We start from the raw sequence: 21517 nt of genomic DNA on the forward strand, positions 1-21517 counted from the left end.
CTATTGGCATTAACAAAGTAGTAATGACCAAAGTACATTGATACATTACAAGTAGTGATGGTCCAGGCTGGGAGAATCCATGGAGAACCATGTGATCACTTTGATTACCTGAAGTATTTCTAAGCCTATGATTTGCTGTGAACACTTCTTCCTGCTTTAACACATGATCCGGAACAACAAATCCAAAGCTTACACAAAGATCACCTGATGAAAATGATCAGATGCATCTCCATGAGTTTTAATAAGCAAGAACATGCCAAATTACACGTTACCACTCAGACATAATTTTACCATAGACAATGTGTAAACAAGCATATACTGTGACTTTACACAAATGCGTGTACGGTAAGCTTTTGCTAAAACAATGTGAATGTTTTGGGTGTGCATACATCACAATTCCACAAAAATGTGTGTCACCCCAAAAATTAACTACTTCAACAACAGTAATGTTTTGTACGCAATTCAGATTAAGGTGTGTTTACATTTTAACTATCTTAATAGGGTGCAGTAAATAGAACAACATAAGTACGTGAAATGGTGTACACCACAATCATTTATTAAGTAATTCACCAAGCAATACTGTTTGTCTTTCGGAAGCAATGGCCAATCTGCCCACAATGACATTGTTGCGCTCTAGCGCATCAGCCACACGCCCAACAGCTATATTTTGGACTTAACCCACACGAGCCAATCGGCTCATTATTAAATTTTGCCTCTCTACTCCGTCCGCCAAGCGGACAAGAACCGATTTGTGCCCTTCACCCACTCTTCCCTCAGTAGTGAGCAGTTCCCGGGAAATGCTATGACTTTCAGCAAGATCTTCATGAATGTTCCTCATGTGGTTATCCATTAGTCTGCTGTAGTCAGCTTGTGCTCGGAGGAAGCTGCGTGAATGCCACTGGTCACTATAGTATGCTGGCCGCGAAGATTGTGATGCAGATGGTGCAGAAGAGCCAGAAGGAACATCTGTGGGGGAAGGTACATTTGTACCTGTTAATAGGTCGGATGTATTTGGCGATGAAATTAGCTGTGTGCTATTAGAATGTTCAGACAGGTGGAGTTCAAAGTCGGCCGCTTCAACTTCCAGTTGGCTCCCACTAGGCACATCAGCAGAATGCGCGTCATCTATTAAGGAAATTTACAAAATGGTAAGTTCATGTTTTGAGGATTTCTAAAGGTCATGGGTGAACATTTTCACACTCACCAGATAATGGTTGGTCAAGTATTGGGTCCAACAAAATCACCACATCCAGCTGTTCGTCAATGTGACCTATCAAGAAGATGTCAAAGTTTATGGCCTGTATTAAAGTTATACAGATTGCATGCACATGCTGTACATTAAAGCAGAACTGTAACTGGTTTATGAAGATTCTCTTTCAATGTCGTGGCCCTTCTGTAAGCCCCCAGCACACGTCCTGTCCAGCGTCATAACTGCTCGAGCCTCCATTCTCCCACCACCCCTCAGTTCTGTACCTTCACATGTAAGTCATGTCCAGTCTAGTCCTGCCAAGTTTATGTATTCTTGGCGTTCTCCATTTGAAATAGTGGATAAGCCAAAGGAGACACATGGGCAGAGCTGCACAAACGTAGTGGGCTGCTGGGTAAAACTAAAGTCGGTTGTGCCGGCACAATGAAAGCTGGTGGAGGGCGGGCGCTGGACATGACGCCTGCTTGGGCGTTGTAGAAGCACCAGGTACATTAAACAGTGTATTTTAGAAGTATTTGCATTTTGCTGTACAAATCCATCACATGCAGCCAATAACCCAAGCCGCCCTTTGGGGAAGGCAACTGGGCCAATGGCCCAAGGCCCTGCATTTGGAGAGTCCACGCACCCGCTACAGTGGTGGGGAGAGCAGGCATAGGAGTTACAAGTCACTGGTCTTGGCCAATGGTCATAGGTCCCATGTGTTTCCTCTCGCAGCATATAACATATTGTTAACAGTGCCCCTGTGATGACATGACCACATGTTACCACAGGGGATGCTGTTACAATACACAGATGCCAGAACAGGAAGCATTTTGAAGATGCAATGGTTGTATAAGGAAAGGTGATTTTGACTACTATGATCCCTTCCCCCACCGCAGCAGCCACCTTCCTAGCTACCCTGTACTGCAGCCCACTTAGCTATGTAAGCTATACTGTAGACATGGATGTAATATAAACTGCACGGCAAGTACATAATCTATACTGCGGCCCAGTGGCGGACATACGGCCGTGCAGGCCGTGCCGCCGCACGAGGGCCCCTGAAGTTCTGCTGCTTCAGGGGCCCATTAAGTATTGCAGGTTTTTTTTTTATTATTATTTTTTTTTTATTTTTATTTTTTTTAACCTGGGGGGCCCAACTCCTGTCCTCCCCCCTCACCTCGCCCCCCCCCCCCCTCATGCGGCGGGAGAGCGGAAAATACAAGAAGTCTCCGGCCGGGGCGGCAGCTGCCGCTTGGTCTCCAACTTTGGAGACATATCGGAAACTAAGCAGCAGCTGCCTCTAGCGTCTGCTGCAGCCCCGGCCGGAGACTTCCTGTATTTTCTGCTCTCCCGCCGGCTGCAGCGCATACCGGGAGGGGGGCCCCGAGGTGAGTGAGGGAGGATAGGAGTCGGGCCCCCCACCCGGATAGCTACCCACCCGGCTACCTTACCCACCCACCCGGCTACCTACCCCGCTACCTAACCATCCACCCGGCTACCTACCCGGCTACCTAACCAGGCTACCTACCCACCCACCCGGCTACCTAGCTACCCACCCGGCTACCTAACCACCCTGCCGGCTATCTACCTGGCTACCTACCCACCCGGCTACCTAACCACCCTGCCGGCTATCTACCTGGCTACCTACCCACCCGGCTACCTACCCACCCGGCTACCTAGCTACCCACCCGGCTACCTAACCACCCTGCCGGCTACCTACCTGGCTACCTACCCACCCGGCTACCTAGCTACCCACCCGGCTACCTGACCACCCTGCCGGCTATCTACCTGGCTACCTACCCACCCGGCTACCTAACCACCCTGCCGGCTATCTACCTGGCTACCTACCCACCCGGCTACCTACCCACCCGGCTACCTAGCTACCCACCCGGCTACCTAACCACCCTGCCGGCTACCTACCTGGCTACCTACCCACCCGGCTACCTAGCTACCCACCCGGCTACCTGACCACCCTGCCGGCTATCTACCTGGCTACCTACCCACCCGGCTACCTAGCTACCCACCCGGCTACCTAACCACCCTGCCGGCTATCTACCTGGCTACCTACCCACCCGGCTACCTACCCACCCGGCTACCTAGCTACCCACCCGGCTACCTAACCACCCTGCCGGCTATCTACCTGGCTACCTACCCACCCGGCTACCTAGCTACCCACCCGGCTACCTAACCACCCTGCCGGCTATCTACCTGGCTACCTACCCACCCGGCTACCTACCCACCCTGCTGGCTACCTACCCACCCGGCTACCTACCCACCCACCCGGCTACCTACCCACCCACCCGGCTACCTACCCACCCGGATACCTACCTACCCACCCGGCTACCTACCCACCCACCCGGCTACCTACCCACCCGGCTACCTAACCACCCTGCCGGCTATCTACCTGGCTACCTACCCACCCGGCTACCTACCCACCCGGCTACCTAGCTACCCACCCGGCTACCTAACCACCCTGCCGGCTATCTACCTGGCTACCTACCCACCCGGCTACCTTACCACCCTGCCGGCTATCTACCTGGCTACCTACCCACCCGGCTACCTACCCACCCACCCGGCTACCTACCCACCCGGATACCTACCTACCCACCCGGCTACCTACCCACCCACCCGGCTACCTACCCACCCGGCTACCTAACCACCCACCCGGCTACCTACACACCCACCCGGCTACCTACCTACCCACCAGGCTACCTACCTACCTACCCACCCGGCTACCTACCAACCCACCAGGCTACCTACCCACCCACCCGGCTACCTAACCACCCACCTACCCACCCACCAGGCTACCTACCCACCCGCCTACCCAGCCACCCACCAGGCTACCCACCCGGCTACCCAGCCACCCACCAGGCTACTTACCCACCCGGCTAAGGGCTACCTACCTACCCACCCGGCTGCCTACCTACCCACCAGGCTACCTATCCACCCAACCACCCATGGGAGCTGCGCGCCGGATGGAGGCTGGGACAGGAGGTCTGCTGCTGCAGGTGAGTAAATGTTTTTTTTTTATTATTTATTTTAGCAGGTGTATGTTCTGGGCAGGTCTGCCACATGATTGCGTGTATGTTCTGGGCAGGTCTGCCACATGATTGCGTGTATGTTCTGGGCAGGTCTGCCACATGATTGCATGTATGTTCTGGGCAAATTTGCTACATGATTGCATGTGTTTTCTGGGCAAATCTGCCGACATGATTGCACGTATTTTCTGGGCATATCTGCCGACATGATTGCAGGTATTTTCTGGGCATATCTGCCGACATGATTGCAGGTATTTTCTGGGCATATCTGCCGACATGATTGCAGGTATTTTCTGGGCATATCTGCCGACATGATTGCACGTATTTTCTGGGCATATCTGCCGACATGATTGCACGTATTTTCTGGGCATATCTGCCGACATGATTGCACGTATTTTCTGGGCATATCTGCCGACATGATTGCACGTATTTTCTGGGCATATCTGCCGACATGATTGCACGTATTTTCTGGGCATATCTGCCGACATGATTGCACGTATTTTCTGGGCATATCTGCCGACATGATTGCACGTATTTTCTGGGCATATCTGCCGACATGATTGCACGTATTTTCTGGGCATATCTGCCGACATGATTGCACGTATTTTCTGGGCATATCTGCCGACATGATTGCACGTATTTTCTGGGCATATCTGCCGACATGATTGCACGTATTTTCTGGGCATATCTGCCGACATCATTGCACGTATTTTCTGGGCATATCTGCCGACATCATTGCACGTATTTTCTGGGCAAATCTGCCGACATGATTGAATGTATTTTCTGGGCAAATCTGCTCACATTATGTGTATTTTCTTGAGAAAACCTGCACAATTATGTGAATTTTCTGGGGAAAGGGTCACCAAAACTTGGGCCCACTGTCTTTGCGTTGCACTTTTCAAGGGAACCTGAGGTGAGAATAATATTGAGGCTGCCATATTTCTCTCCTTTTAAGCAATACCAGTTGCCTGGTTGCCGTTCTGGTCCTCTGCCTCTTATTCTTTCAACCATAGACCCTGAACAAGCATGCAGCAGGTCAGGGGTTTCTGACAATATTGTCAGAACTGAGAAGATTAAGCTGCATGCTTGTTGCTGGTGTAATTCAGTTTATTACTGCAGCCAAATAGATCAGCAGGGCCGCCAGGCAACTAGTATTGTTTAAAAGGAAATAAATATGGCAGCCTCCATATCACTCTCACCCCGGGATCACTTTAAATTACAGTTAGCTCCGCCCTTATCCGGTCATTGCCACGCCCATTTTTTGCCGCGGCGCTAGGCGCCGCAGGTTCTATCCACGCCCATTTTTTGCCACGGCGCGCTTTGCGCGCCGCAGGTTATCGCTGCACCCATTTTTGGGCGCGGCGCGCCGCAGGTCAGGGGGGCCCACAATTGATATTTTGCACAGGGGCCCACTGCTGCCTGTGTCCGCCACTGCTGCGGCCCACCTACCTATGTAACCTATACTGGGGCACCCTACTTATCTGAAGTAGTACAGGCACTTACCAAACTAATGGAACTTATGGCAAAGTGTGTGTTTCCACATCATGTCTGTAGGCCCCGCATATGACACTGGGCACAGGCCCCATGTACTGTAAGGCCACCTCTGTAAATGATCACATCTACAGCATACAATAGTTTGTTGCCATTGTAAGCAATGAATTTCTTATATTATATCCAACATAAGCAATGTGCCTTACATTTGCTCTAATGACAAATTGATACACAATTACAAACCATTACATGAACATCCCTAACGGACATGTATTCATTGCAATACATTCATGTTGGCTTTTCATTGAATATCAACTACTAAAATAGTATGTTGTAGATGTTGTACAAATAATATCTGCATCTGTTGTAGATATGTATACATTAGTCAAGGCCCATCTGCACAAGCAAACTCTTGTTTACCATTACTGTCTTTTATTGTATTGTATGTCATCCAACATGTCTGATCATAATTACATTAGAATCCATTTAACAATGCTTTACAAGTCTACAATTGTAAAGATTAGTATTACAAACCGACATGTGTGAAGAAATCTATGTACATGGAGAAATAACATTGTAATTTTAAACAGCATAAACAAAAGAATGGTGTGTATGGGTGTTGACCCATAGCCCCAAAACAAGCATGCATAACAAGTTTATGGCACATTATTGTAAGTTCACATAATATTACATGCATGTTTATTTATGCTGTGAGTGGGACAATATTGTACCCTTCCAAAGGAATTGTGCCAAAAATCGTACGATTTCAAACACATAAAATACAAACATTCATTAGTACAATGAGCCATCCATTTTTTTCCTCCTATGTGGCTGTCACTTACAGTAACAATTATAAATGTGACATTACAAAAAGATTTTGGCCTACTCCATCTCTCCATAGGGTATTGTCAGCATGGACTTTATTCTTTATGAAGAGATTCCGTTACAATTTACACACGCATGCTGGTCAGCCTCCCTGCTCACTGCAGCCGAGTTTGCCAATTGTCTTGTGCTACTGGCATTCAGTAGGGCCATTTTTAACCACTTCCCGACCGCCGTATGTACAATTGGCGGCCGGGAAGTGCACCCCGCAAGGACCGCCGTATAGACAAATGGCGGCGGTCCTTGTAGGGGCATGGGCGGAGCGATCGCGTCATCCGTGACGCGATCCTCCGCCTCCGCCTGGCGCCGCTCACCCGCCGCAACATCCCGCCGGCCATACGGAAGCGCCGGCGGGATGTTAACCCGACGATCGCCGCCTACAAAGTGTATAATACACTTTGTAATGTTTACAAAGTGTATTATACAGGCTGCCTCCTGCCCTGGTGGTCCCAGTGTCCGAGGGACCACCAGGGCAGGCTGCAGCCACCCTAGTCTGCACCAAGCACACTGATTTTCCCCCCCCCCCGCCCTAGATCGCCCACAGCACCCATCAGACCCCCCCCTGCCCACCCCCCAGACCCATGTTTGCACCCAATCACCCCCCTAATCACCCATCAATCACTCCCTGTCACTAACTGTCAACGCAATTTTTTTTTTATCCCCCCCCCCCTGCCCCCTGCTCCCTCCTGATTACCCCCCCACCCCTCAGATTCTCCCCAGACCCCCCCCCCCAGACCCCCCCCCCCATGTACTGTATGTATCTATCCCCCCTGATCACCTGTCAATCACCTGTCAATCACCTGTCAATCACCCGTCAATCACCCCCTGTCACTGCCACCCATCAATCAGCCCCTAACCTGCCCCTTGCGGGCAATCTGATCACCCCCCCACACCAATAGATCGCCCGCAGATCCGACATCAGATCACCTCCCAAATCCATTGTTTACATCTATTCTCTCCTCTAAACACCCACTAATTACCCATCAATCACCCATCAATCACCCCCTATCACCACCTGTCACTTTTACCTATCAGATCAGACCCTAATCTGCCCCTTGCGGGCACCCAATCACCCGCCCACACGCTCAGATTGCCCTCTGACCCCCCCCTTATCAATTCGCCAGTGCATTAATTACATCTGTTCTTCCCTGTAATAACCCACTGATCACCTGTCAATCACCTGCCAATCACCTATCACCCATCAATCACCCCCTGTCACCCCCTGTCACTGCCACCCATCAATCAGCCCCTAACCTGCCCCTTGCGGGCAATCTGATCACCCACCCACACCAATAGATCGCCCGCAAACCCGCCGTCAGATTACCTCCCAAATGTATTGTTTACATGTTATCTTCTGTAAACACCCACTAATTACCCATCAATCACCCATCAATCACCCCATATCACCACCTGTCACTGTTACCTATCAGATCAGACCCTAAACTGCCCCTTGCGGGCACCCAATCACCCGCCCACACGCTCAGATTGCCCTCAGACCCCCCCCCCCCCATATCAATTCGCCAGTGCATTAATTACATCTGTCCTTCCCTGTAATAACCCACTGATCATCTGTCAATCACCTGCCAATCACCTATCACCCATCAATCACCCCCTGTCACCCCCTGTCACTGCCACCCAACAATCAGCCCCTAACCTGCCCCTTGCGGGCAATCTGATCACCCACCCACACCAATAGATCGCCCGCAGATCCGACATCAGATCACCACCCAAGCGCAGCGTTTACATCTATTCTCTCCTCTAAACACCCACTAATTACCCATCAATCACCCATCAATCACCCCCTATCACCACCTGTCACTGTTACCCATCAGATCAGACCCTAATCTGCCCCTTGCGGGCACCCAATCACCCGCCTACACGCTCAGATTGCCCTCAGACCCCCCCTTATCAATTCGCCAGTGCAATATTTACATCTGTTCTCCCCTGTAATAACCCACTGATTACCTGTCAATCACCTAACAATCACCCATCAATCACCCCCTGTCACTGCCACCCATCAATCACCCCCTGTCACTGCCACCCATCAATCACCCCCTGTCACTGCCACCCATCAATCACCCACTGTCACTGCCACCCATCAATCAGCCCCTAACCTGCCCCTTGCGGGCAATCTGATCACCCACCCACACCAATAGATCGCCCGCAGATCCGACGTCCGATCACCTCCCAAGTGCAGTGTTCACATCTGTTCTCTACCCTAAACACCCACTAATTACCCATCAATCACCCCCTGTCACTGCTACCTATCAGATTAGACCCCTATCTGCCCCTAGGGCACTCAATCACCCGCCCACACCCTCAGAATGCCCTCAGACCCCAGCCCTGATCACCTCGCCAGTGCATTGCTTGCATCTATTCCCCCCTCTAATCACACCTTGAGACACCCATCAATCACCACCTGTCACCCCCTAGCACACCTACCCATCAGATCAGGCCCTAATTTGCCCCGTGTGGGCTCCTGATCACTCGGCCAAACCCTCAGATCCCCCTCAGACCCCCTTCCGTTCACCTCCCCAGTGCATTGATTGCATCTATTTTCCCCTCTAACCACCCCCTGAGACACCCATCAATCACCTCCTGTCACCCCCCTAGCACTCCTATCCATCAGATCAGGCCCAATACAACCTGTCATCTAAAAGGCCACCCTGCTTATGACCGGTTCCACAAAATTCGCCCCCTCATAGACCACCTGTCATCAAAATTTGCAGATGCTTATACCCCTGACCAGTCATTTTGAGACATTTGGTTTCCAGACTACTCACGGTTTTGGGCCCGTAAAATGCCAGGGCGGTCTAGGAACCCCACAAGTGACCCCATTTTAGAAAAAAAGACACCCCAAGGTATTCTGTTAGGTGTATGACGAGTTCATAGAAGATTTTATTTTTTGTCAAAAGTTAGCGGAAATTGATTTTTATTGGGTTTTTTTTCACAAAGTGTCATTTTCCACTAACTTGTGACAAAAAATAAAATCTTCTATGAACTCGCCATACACCTAACGGAATACCTTGGGGTGTCTTCTTTCAAAAATGGGGTCACTTGTGGGGTTCCTATACTGCCCTGGCATTTTAGGGGCCCTAAACCGTGAGGAGTAGTCTAGAAAACAAATGCCTCAAAATGACCTGTGAATAGGAAGTTGGGCCCCTTAGCGCACCTAGGCTGCAAAAAAGTGTCACACATGTGGTACCGCCGTATTCAGGAAAAGTAGTATAATGTGTTTTGGGGTGTATTTTTACACATACCCATGCTGGGTGGGAGAAATTTCTATGTAAATGGACAATTGTGTGTAAAAAAATCAAACAATTGTCATTTACAGAGATATTTCTCCCACTTAGCATGGGTATGTGTAAAAATACACCCCAAAACACATTATACTACTTCTCCTGAGTACGGCGGTACCACATGTGTGGCACTTTTTTACACCCTAAGTACGCTAAGGGGCCCAAAGTCCAATGAGTACCTTTAGGATTTCACAGGTCATTTTGCGACATTTGGTTTCAAGACTACTCCTCACGGTTTAGGGCCCCTAAAATGCCAGGGCAGTATAGGGACCCCATTCTAGAAAGAAGACACCCAAAGGTATTCCGTTAGGAGTATGGTGAGTTCATAGAAGATTTTATTTTTTGTCACAAGTTAGCGGAAAATGACACTTTGTGAAAAAAAACAATTAAAATCAATTTCCGCTAACTTGTGACAAAAAAATAAAAACTTCTATGAACTCACCATACTCCTAACGGAATACCTTGGGGTGTCTTCTTTCTAAAATGGGGTCATTAGTGGGGTTCCTATACTGCCCTGGCATTTTAGGGGCCCTAAACCGTGAGGAGTAGTCTTGAAACAAAAATGACCTGTGAAATCCTAAAGGTACTCATTGGACTTTGGGCCCCTTAGCGCAGTTAGGGTGCAAAAAAGTGCCACACATGTGGTATTGCCGTACTCAGGAGAAGTAGTACAATGTGTTTTGAGGTGTATTTTTACACATACCCATGCTGGGTGGGAGAAATGCCTCTGTAAATGACAATCTTTTGATTTTTTTACACACAATTGTCCATTTACAGAGTTATTTCTCCCACCCAGCATGGGTATGTGTAAAAATACACCCCAAAACACATTGTACTACTTCTCCCGAGTTCGGCGATACCACATGTGTGGCACTTTTTTGCACCCTAACTGCGCAAAAGGGCCCAAAGTCCAATGAGTACCTTTAGGATTTCACAGGTCATTTTGCGACATTTGGTTTCAAGACTACTCCTCACGGTTTAGGGCCCCTAAAATGCCAGGGCAGTATAGGGACCCCATTCTAGAAAGAAGACACCCAAAGGTATTCCGTTAGGAGTATGGTGAGTTCATAGAAGATTTTATTTTTTGTCACAAGTTAGCGGAAAATGACACTTTGTGAAAAAAAACAATTAAAATCAATTTCCGCTAACTTGTGACAAAAAAATAAAAACTTCTATGAACTCACCATACTCCTAACGGAATACCTTGGGGTGTCTTCTTTCTAAAATGGGGTCATTAGTGGGGTTCCTATACTGCCCTGGCATTTTAGGGGCCCTAAACCGTGAGGAGTAGTCTTGAAACAAAAATGACCTGTGAAATCCTAAAGGTACTCATTGGACTTTGGGCCCCTTAGCGCAGTTAGGGTGCAAAAAAGTGCCACACATGTGGTATTGCCGTACTCAGGAGAAGTAGTACAATGTGTTTTGAGGTGTATTTTTACACATACCCATGCTGGGTGGGAGAAATGCCTCTGTAAATGACAATCTTTTGATTTTTTTACACACAATTGTCCATTTACAGAGTTATTTCTCCCACCCAGCATGGGTATGTGTAAAAATTCACCCCAAAACACATTGTACTACTTCTCCCGAGTACGGCGATACCACATGTGTGGCACTTTTTTGCACCCTAACTGCGTTAAAGGGCCCAAAGTCCAATGAGTACCTTTAGGATTTCACAGGTCATTTTGCGGAATTTGATTTCCAGACTACTCCTCACGGTTTAGGGCCCCTAAAATGCCAGGGCAGTATAGGAACCCCACAAATGACCCCATTTTAGAAAGAAGACACCCCAAGGTATTCCGTTAGGAGTATGGTGAGTTCATAGAAGATTTTATTTTTTGTCACAAGTTAGTGGAAAAGGACACTTTGTGAAAAAAACAATAAAAATCAATTTTCCGCTAACTTTTGACAAAAAATAAAATCTGTCATTTACAGAGATATTTCTCCCACCCAGCATGGGTATGTGTAAAGACACACCCCAAAACACATTATACTACTTCTCCTGAGTACGGCAATACCACATGTGTGGCACTTTTTTGCAGCCTAACTGCGCTAAAGGGGTCCAAAGTCCAATGAGCACCTTTAGGCTTTACAGGGGTGCTTACAATTTAGCACCCCCCAAAATGTCAGGACAGTAAACACATCCCACAAATGACCCCATTTTGGAAAGTAGACCCTTCAAGGTATTCAGAGAGGGGCATGGTGAGTCCGTGGCAGATTTCATTTTTTTTGTCAGAAGTTAGAAGAAATGGAAACTTTTTTTTTTTTTTTTTTTTGTCACAAAGTGTCATTTTCCGCTTACTTGTGACAAAAAATAATATCTTCTATGAACTCACCATGCCTCTCAGTGAATACTTTGGGATGTCTTCTTTCCAAAATGGGGTCATTTGGGGGGTATTTATACTATCCTGGAATTCTAGCCCCTCATGAAACATGACAGGGGGTCAGAAAAGTCATAGATGCTTGAAAATGGGAAAATTCACTTTTTGCACCATAGTTTGTAAACGCTATAACTTTTACCCAAACCAATAAATATACGCTGAATGGGGTTTTTTTATCAAAAACATGTTTGTCCACATTTTTCGCGCTGCATGTATACAGAAATTTTACTTTATTTGAAAACTGTCAGCACAGAAAGTTAAAAAAATCATTTTTTTTTTGCTGAATATAATAAAAAGTAAAAATCGCAGGAGCAATCAAATAGCACCAAAATAAAGCTTTATTAGTGACAAGAAAAGGAGCCAAAATTCATTTAGGTGGTAGGTTGTATGAGCGAGCAATAAACCGTGAAAGCTGCAGTGGTCTGAATGGAAAAAAAGTGGCCGGTCCTTAAGGGGTAGAAAGCCCTAGGTCCTTAAGTGGTTAAAATAAGTAAACACAGAGAAGACCCGATGAGAAGATGGGAGAGGCCAAGATCTGTATCTAAGGTCACATTTCACTGAATGTAAGTTAAAGCAACATATGAGAAAACTAATTGGTGGCTAATTTTACTCATGAAGAAATGGATGGCTTAGTTTAATATGTTTGATATTTTCACATTTACACAACCGTTCATCATAAAATAGCACCAGCACAGCTGGTCAACAGATATTGGTAAATAATAAGGTAAATCTCCTAGCCCACATATAACTTGGGCTCCCCATGTTTTCTATAGGAACAGACATACAAACTCACCCATTGTTTCTGCTGCAGCTGAAACCCCCTCAACTGCTTCTGGGATGTCATCTTGCCCTTCAATAACGTTTTCCACTGAAGCACACATACTGTGAACTACAAAAATGTGTCAGATTACAGAAGGAGAATCTGCCATCCAGCGTATCACTGTCACTTCTTCTGTTTTCTTCAGTTGAATGTTCATTTTTTTTTGGAAAAAAAATACCTCTACTTGACGCATCAGAAGCACCCTCAGATAATTGAGTGATGGAAGCACTGCGTTCACTAAGAGCCACAGTGGACCCAGACACACCCTCACCTACACGAATATATAATAGGAGTGTCAATAATGCACGAAAAACCAGTGTTCACATCACAACAAAAGTAACACATGTGTTACATGTCATTTGGCATAAGAACTACAACAGCTTCAGCTATTACCTCCTTCCGAACCAGAAGAGGTTGGCACGTCGGCATCATAGCCCCCGGGGATGCCATGCAGGGCGTTGGTCCTGAGTAAGGGCTCGAGCAATTCCTCATAATCACTTAACTCCAGTGATGCAGGCGGACCACCACCTGTCCCAGTGCTTTGAAAAATAATGAGACAGATCATTACACATTCACTGCAACATTACAGAACAAAGGGTTGATTGCAAGTAAAACCAAGACAAAAAACATGACAAACAATACCAGTTGCCTCACTGTCATACTAATGCAATATCATACCTACTACACACCTAAAAAATGTCTGATTGATTTTCAGATAAATGTACGTGTGACAAATATACCATATATACTCGCAATAAAGCTGCATTTGTCAACACCCAAAAGTGCTACAAACGTTGGTGGTGTGACCTTGTTTGCAATACGGATTGGTGCTACAGGAAGCCGCTCTCTATGGCTTCCTTCATCATTATCACAGCAGCCGCAAAGGGCAATGATGTCAATTAGAAGGCAGAGAGGGGAATACAAGAAGTGCAGGCGTCATTTTAATAACAGCGGCAACCGCACAGAGAGCGGGGGGAGCGGCCACCGATACTGGGCACTAGCTAACCATACTGGGGACAATCCTAGCTATACTGAGCACTCTACTAGATATACTGTCCACTATACTAGCTATAATTGAACACACTGGGGAGGAATAACATGCCCACCATTTCCTATCCATAGCTTATATAGTGGATAATGTTTATGCAACATTTATAATGGTCAAATTTGGGGGTTATGCTTATATGCGGGTTTGGCTTGCTTGCGAGTATATAGAGTAACTCTGAACATGTTTGCAAATATCCATATTATGACTCTAAATTACGCATTGTTGAACTCACCACACGATAACCATAAGACAATGGCCTAAAGTTATTAACCAGGCTCTAACAGAACTTTACACACAATAATGTAATTCCCAAACAACGTAAATAACATGTTACACACAACGGAAAATGAAACTTTAATGTTGTGTAGTACACATTATACACTTTCATCCACTGGCCAGGAACAAACATGAAAAATAGCAGTTAAGACTGAAGACACAATAATTAAATGCATGCTGGTTACTTGTGTGTGATTCACACACTACTGCAGCAGTTCAGCATCAGACCTGCAAATGGTATTGTTGCAATGCCGTTGTGTTTGGTTCACTACAGAAACATGCATGTATGTGTGTCACTTGTCACATGCAACAATCCTTTTTGACAAATGCGATGTCATGCATGTTAGTGTTGGAACTATGGCTAAATGCATTACACGCATTAGGCCTCGTTCACATCTGCTGCGCTGAAAAACGTGTTAATGCACGTGTTAAAAAAACGCATGGGCTTGTGCGCGCTTTAGTGCGCGTTGCTGTGCATTGCGCTGTGCTTCTTTAAAGCACGTTTTGCTTACTGGAGCAGCTGCAGTTGTCAATAAAAGTATTAATTTATTATTTTTTACATCCAATTAGGGGTAAAAAACGCATGCGCTTCTATGCGCTTGTACGCGCTTCTATGCGCTACTAAAACCCACCCATTCACTTGCATTGATGTGCGCTTTACAGCTCAGCGCACAGAAATACATGAAACACTACGTTTTAGTAACGCTGCTCAGCGCAGTCCATAGATGTGAACCAGCTACATTTAGGGCCTTTTCCCACTAGCCTGGGATTTGAGATTTGATTCTGATTGCAAAAAGCAAGGTACATTAAACTAACGGGGAACTGCAGCAGCAATTTCCATTAGTGCGAACCGATTGTGATGCAATTTTGGTCAGAGCGCTATGGTCATCTTGCTGTGTTTTGTATGCGATTGAGCTGTACTATAATGAGTATAGTAGCTCAATCGCAATCGCATAGTGGAAATTGAAACGCCATTGCGATTGCGATCGGAATCGCAAACGCAATCCCATTTCATAGTGGAAAAGAGCCAATACCTTGTTGAACGCACAGGGCAGTGCGCTGTGGAAAACGCACATAAACGACCCTGATGTGAACGAGGGGTTACAGCTTAATAGGCAACCAATTGGTATTGTTTAAATACATAAAATAAAATGGCTGCAGCCATACCCCTGTTGCTGAATTGATCCTTTACAAGGGAACATGTATATCACTGTCAGTGTAGGTTAACAATCCCTTTAAAGCTAACCTGAAGTGAGTGTGATATGGTGCCTGACATATTTAGAACCTTTTAAAGAATGCCACTTGACTGGCTATTCAGCTGAAATATTTGGCTGCAGTACTATCGCAATCATACCAGCAACAAGCATGCAGTTAATGTTCTCAGATCTCACAACAATGACCACAACAGCAGATCTGTTGCATGCTTGTTCAGAGGCTATATGTACAATTATTACAGACACACAATAAGCAGGATAGCCAGGCAACTGGTATTGCATAAAAGTTACAACATGACAGACTACACATATCTGTGACTTCAGTTTGCCTTTACAGGACTAATTGAAGGAGCCTTCCATAATATAATGACTTGGCTGATTAAAACATTTCACAATACAAATGTACAGCAGCTTCACCTTCATTCAAAATTTCATTGAGCATTTGTACTATCACACCTGGAGCAAGCATGCAGCCACTAAAAACAAAAAGCATTTAAAGGCAAACAAAAAGAGAAAGGAAAAAAAAAACTTGCTCAGGGGATCAAGCAACAACCATACAAGCCATAGGATTACAAGAAGTACCTGGCAACTGGCATTAACAAATAACTACAAAAAAAAAAGAATACATAGAAAAAAAATAGAATTGTGGCCTAATATGAGTACACACATATCCATCAAACTTCTGTTGTGCATTCTTACACATTTGATAATACATATGTGAATAAAATTACATTGTGTAATATAAATATACAAACTTTTTTCATTATAATGTTTTTTATTGAGAGTTTAAAGATAATATGCATACATAAACAAGAACACAAGTTGCACAAGAGCAGAGGTTAATCCATGAGGTAAATTATTATGAAACATTTACAATGCAGGACATTCATAGATATACACCTTTGGGAAATCAGTATCAGATGTGAAGAAAACATGCTAGGGAGAATACCTCCGTTTTCCATCATAGGATTACTCCTGGGAACAATTAACTAGGCCACAGTGGGCTTGAGCCAAGAGTAATATATAAAACATTATCACCCATCGATAGCAGAGGGCGAGGGCCCAAGTAACGCAAGCTCCTTATTCTTACTAAAGTGAGATCCTCATAGCTGTTGATTATTCTATTTCTAGGTAAACCCCATATTTTGCCAGGGCTGTCAAACAAGAGGGCCCCCGGCTGGTAACCATAACAATATCAATAGACATAACAAGATCTAAAAACTAACCCACAGGGGTGGGGGTGGACAGGGAGGGGGGGGGGAGGGGAAGGTGAACAGGTCTCACCTAAATATAGAAGCTTTTAGTATTAGTACTCAGAATACTGTAACCAGGTATCCGGTAGAGGGGGTATGAGAGGGGACCCCGCAGTTCTACTCCTGATCTTATTCTCCAGTGCTAGGTTCCGGTGGACTAAAGCTAGCAGTTTGGGCATTGGGCATTGTAATTTGATCTGCTGCCTTCCAATTGGAAAAAATAAGAGACTGTGTTGCTAGGATGATATGGCATATCTGGGGCTGTAGGTTTTTGGGTAGTGTATTTAGTCCCACCAATAATAGGGCAAGTTGTGGGGAGATCTTGAAGTTTCTAAGCACAAAATGTTTAATCAGCCCCTCAACTCGGTGCCAAAATTGATTAATTAAGGGACATTGCCAAGTCATGTGGAGAAATGTGCCTATTTCAGAAGAGCAATGCCAGCAAGTGTCAGAGGTATTGGGTGTGAATAGGGACAGTTTCATCGGGGTATAATGCCATTTAAAGATGAGTTTGCGTGACATTTCTCAATGGGAGTTGCACCTGGAGTATTTGAGAATCAAGGAGTTGGCAGTATTGAGTTGCGGAATTGTAATATCAAGCCGCAAGTCAAAGGCCCATGTGAGGGCGTATTTTTTGATTGGTAAGATGGGGTTTCTGATGAGTTCCTCATACCACACTGAGATACCACCCACAAAGAGGCCTTTGTAGTTTAGCATCGTTAGGATTTGTCTGGGGAGTTGAGGAGGAACAATGTGTTTAGATCTGATTAATGATGTTATTTTGTTATAGTTGAATAGCTGCGAATCGGGCAATTTGAAAGAAGATTGTAGCTCCTTGAAGGATTTCATGTTGTGCCCACTGTATAGATTGTTTATGAAGTTAATATTGGCGGAGTACCATGCAGAAAGGTTAAGATCAGGAGTGAACTGCTGTAGGACCGACAAGTGTATCAAGGGACCATGGGTGTTAGCGGGGTCAGGAGGGTGCTTGATGAAATATTCCCAAGCTAGTAATGTGGATTGTATTGAGGGGTACTGGGATCGAGGAGAAGGGGCACCAAGAACCATGCCAAGGAGTACGTTTCTCAGGGGGGAGCCTAGGGAGTGTCTTTCTAGGTTCACCCATAGTTTAGGAGAGTTGGGATCCCACCAATGCTTAGTCATCTCTAGATTTGCGGCTCGATAGTATAGGAGAATGTTCGGGAGACCCAAGCCTCCAGCTTTTTTTGGGAGAACCATTACTTCGTAGGGGTTGGTTAATAGTACGTTTGAGATCTAGCAGAAATGTGTTGCGTAGTGGAATTTGAATAGTTCTGAAGTAGTACAATATTTTTGGAAGGATAAGCATCTTAAAGGCTGCTTTGCGGCCTGACCAAGACATCCAAAATTTGGATATGTCAGTACATTCAGTTTTAATAGCTGATAGGAGGGGAATGAAATTGCTTTTAAATAGATCAATTGAGTTCTTACACAGCTGTATACCCAAGTACGGGACATTACCACCAGCCCATGTGAAATGGAATTTCTCACGAATCCTGGACATCACAGGAGGTGACAGGTTCAGACCCATTAAAAGCGATTTATGATGATTTAACTTGTAATAGGAGGCATCTGAAAATGCTTTGAGCTCGCCGGTGAGATATTGAAGAGAAGTTTCTGGGTTAGAGAGTATTAAGGCCACATCATCTGCGAACATGCTAATGACGTGGTGGATGTCGCCTACATAGATTCCCGAAATATCAGGGTTGGAACGTATTTTTTGGGCAATAGTTTTCATAAGGAGCACAAAGATGATAGGGGATAAGGGACATTCCTGGCGTGTGCCATTGGAAATTTTAAAGGATTCTGAAATGAACCCCGCTGCATTCACCTTAGCCGAAGGGGAAGAGTACAGGGCCATAATTGCTGTTAAAATCCCACCGGCAAACCCAAACTTGATTAAAGTTTCCCTCAAGAATTGCCAGTGAACTCTGTCAAATGCCTTCTCCATGTCCAAAGTTAAGACCGCTGAAGGCATTCGACAGAGCTCAACATGTTTTAGTAAGTCTAGCATACGCCTCGTGCCGCCCGAAGCCTGTCTCCCCCTAGTGAAGCTCACCTGGTCGTGTGATAATAGGCTAGGGGTAAAATGCATTAGCCTATTGGCTATGATTTTTGCAAACAATTTTGTGTCGATATTGAGCAAAGAGATTGGTCTGAAGTTGGCAGGGCTGGACCAGCCGGTCCGGACCGGTCTTTTCCCGGTTTGGGGATCACTGTGATGATTGCTTCTAGGTACTCGGTAGGAATCGGGGTCCCAGCGGCAAAGTCATTAAAGAGCTTGTGGAGGTGGGGTGCTAGGGAACCGGCAAAGGCTATGAGGTACTCATTTGAATAGCCATCCGGTCCCGGGGCTTTGTTTCTTTTTAGTTTTTTTATGGTCTCTAAGATCTCTTTTTCGGTAATGGGTCTGTTTAAGGAATTAAGCTGGGTGGGGGAGAGTTAAGGCAGCTTGATTTTTTCTAGAAAGGAGTAGGACCTAATTATTTCTGCGGTGGGTTGGGTAGTTTCAGGGTCATTTTCAAGGTTGTACAGTTGAGCGTAGTAGTCACTGAATAGATCAGCTATTTGTTTTGGGTTAGAGATTTTTTGATTTGTTTTGGGGTCGATCATTGAGTGTATTTTGGATTTAGCCTGCCGATGGCGAAGCATGCTGGCTAGAAATTTGCCCGTTTTATTACTTTGTGAGTATGTTAGAAGTTTTGCTTTCTGAAGGGACTAGTCGTATTGGTGAAGTAGGACAGATTTAAGAGCTTCTCTTAAAGAGAAAAGGGGGGAAGTCAGCTCCTGGGTGGGGGATTGTTTGTGGAGTGCCTCTTTTTGTTTAATATCTTCTAGAAGCGCATTAGGGGCTTGATTCACAAAGCGGTGCTAACCTACTTAGCACGTCTAAAGTCTTTAGACGCGCTAACCAGGGTGCTAAGTAGGTTAGCACCGGATTTCTCAATCAGATCGTGCGCTAACTTTGCGCGCGTAAAGTTTTACGCGCGCAAAGTTTTACGCGCGCTAAGTCCCATAGGCTTTAATTGGCACTTCGCGCGGTGCGCCCTGTGCTCTGTGCAGTACGCGCGTAAAGTTTTACGAGCATAAAGTTTTGCGCGCGTAAAGTTTTATGCGCGAAAAGCTTGTTTAGACGTGCTAAGGGGGTTTTCACAGGCGTGCTAACAGTTAGCACCACTTTGTGAATCAAGCCCTATATGTTTTATTTCTTTCTCTTTTAAGGATCGCACCTCTTCTTATGAGTAGCCCCCTAATGTATGCCTTATGGGTAGACCAGACCGTAGCCATGCCAACCCCAGAAGTGAGGTTGTTTTAAAAAAAAAAGTTTATTTCATGTTCTAACTCTGCTGAGAAGGCCTCGTTAGATAGCAGAGAGCTGTTTAGTCTCCAGGAAAATGGTTTATGAGCGGAGGGCCCAAGCTTAAATGTGAGGTCCACTGGTGCGTGGTCCGACAAGGTTTTGATGCCTATACCGGCCGAAACCACATCTTGTAGTAGAATTTTATCCACTAAGATCATGTCTATCCTTGAGTGTGATCTATGTACTGCGGAAAAATAGGAGTAGTCCCTCTCCGAGCCATGGAGAATCCTCCAAGGATCAAAGAGCTCATTCCATCTGACTTGTTTATCAATGAGAGTTAAATGTTTGGTATCTGAGCGGGAAGAGTCTAGGTATGAAAGGCAGGCATTGAAGTCTCCGCCTATTAGTAAGCGACCTTGCTTTACTGCATTTATGCGGTTGCACAACTGTTGTAAAAATGTTTTTTGTCCTTGATTAGGACTGTAAATGGAGACTAGGGTAAATAATTGCTCATCTATATGTCCCACAAATATAATGTACCTTCCCTGTGGGTCTATGGTAACGTTAATTGGTGAAATTTTCAAATCCCGGTGAAAGGCCAATAGTACACCTCTCTTTTTTTTGGTAAACGAGCTAAAGTAAATAGTGGGGTACAGAGGGTTTGCACATCGAGGGGAATCCACTTGTAGCAAGTGAGTCTCTTGGGTCAAGACTATTTGTGGAGCGTTAGATCTGACCTCCTTCCAGAAAATGTGTCTCTTATAGGGAGAATTCAGACCCCGCACATTTAGTGACATTACCTTGATAGACATTGAATTAGGTTATCCTGCAACATATAGCACCAAACATTACCAGAGTAATTGGATCCTTGAGTATCCTTATAGCTATATATGAATATGAGTACATATCAGAAAGGTCGGACAGATAATAGAGGGACCTGATCAGGAAGGGGAGCACGGGGGAAAACATATATATGAACATGCAATAATAGTAACTTGATTCTATCCTAAGCATTAGTAGCCAGAACATAACACTGGGTGAGGCAAAGTTCCAGTGACCGCACCCTAGAAGTAGGGACCAATACTGAGCCATCATTGCTATAAGAAATAAAACCAAAGGCATGTTAGCAATGGTAGAGGTTAAGCGGAGGGGCTAGTGGCCTCGGGGAGCCATCAGCGGTTGCTTTGTTTATGCCAGTCTGCATGGATTTTGGAGGAGCCAGGTGGTACCGCTGGTCTTGCGATGTCAGGGACGTGTAGTTGTAACTGTTTAAATTGCTTAATGCCGTG

General features: G+C 45.7%; 1 long non-coding RNA gene across 1 annotated transcript; it reads right to left on the bottom strand.

Annotated features, from left to right (window-relative positions):
- Positions 1-899: 899 nt before the first annotated feature.
- LOC137537625 (uncharacterized) lies at positions 900-13152 on the bottom strand. Its single transcript, XR_011024633.1, has 3 exons — positions 13071-13152; positions 1205-1270; positions 900-1125 (listed from the first exon to the last, which is right to left on the bottom strand). It is a non-coding gene; the product is annotated as an uncharacterized lncRNA (long non-coding RNA).
- Positions 13153-21517: the final 8365 nt, after the last annotated feature.

This window comes from Hyperolius riggenbachi, chromosome 11, assembly GCF_040937935.1.
Source record: "Hyperolius riggenbachi isolate aHypRig1 chromosome 11, aHypRig1.pri, whole genome shotgun sequence".
Classification (NCBI taxonomy): Eukaryota; Metazoa; Chordata; class Amphibia; order Anura; family Hyperoliidae; genus Hyperolius; species Hyperolius riggenbachi.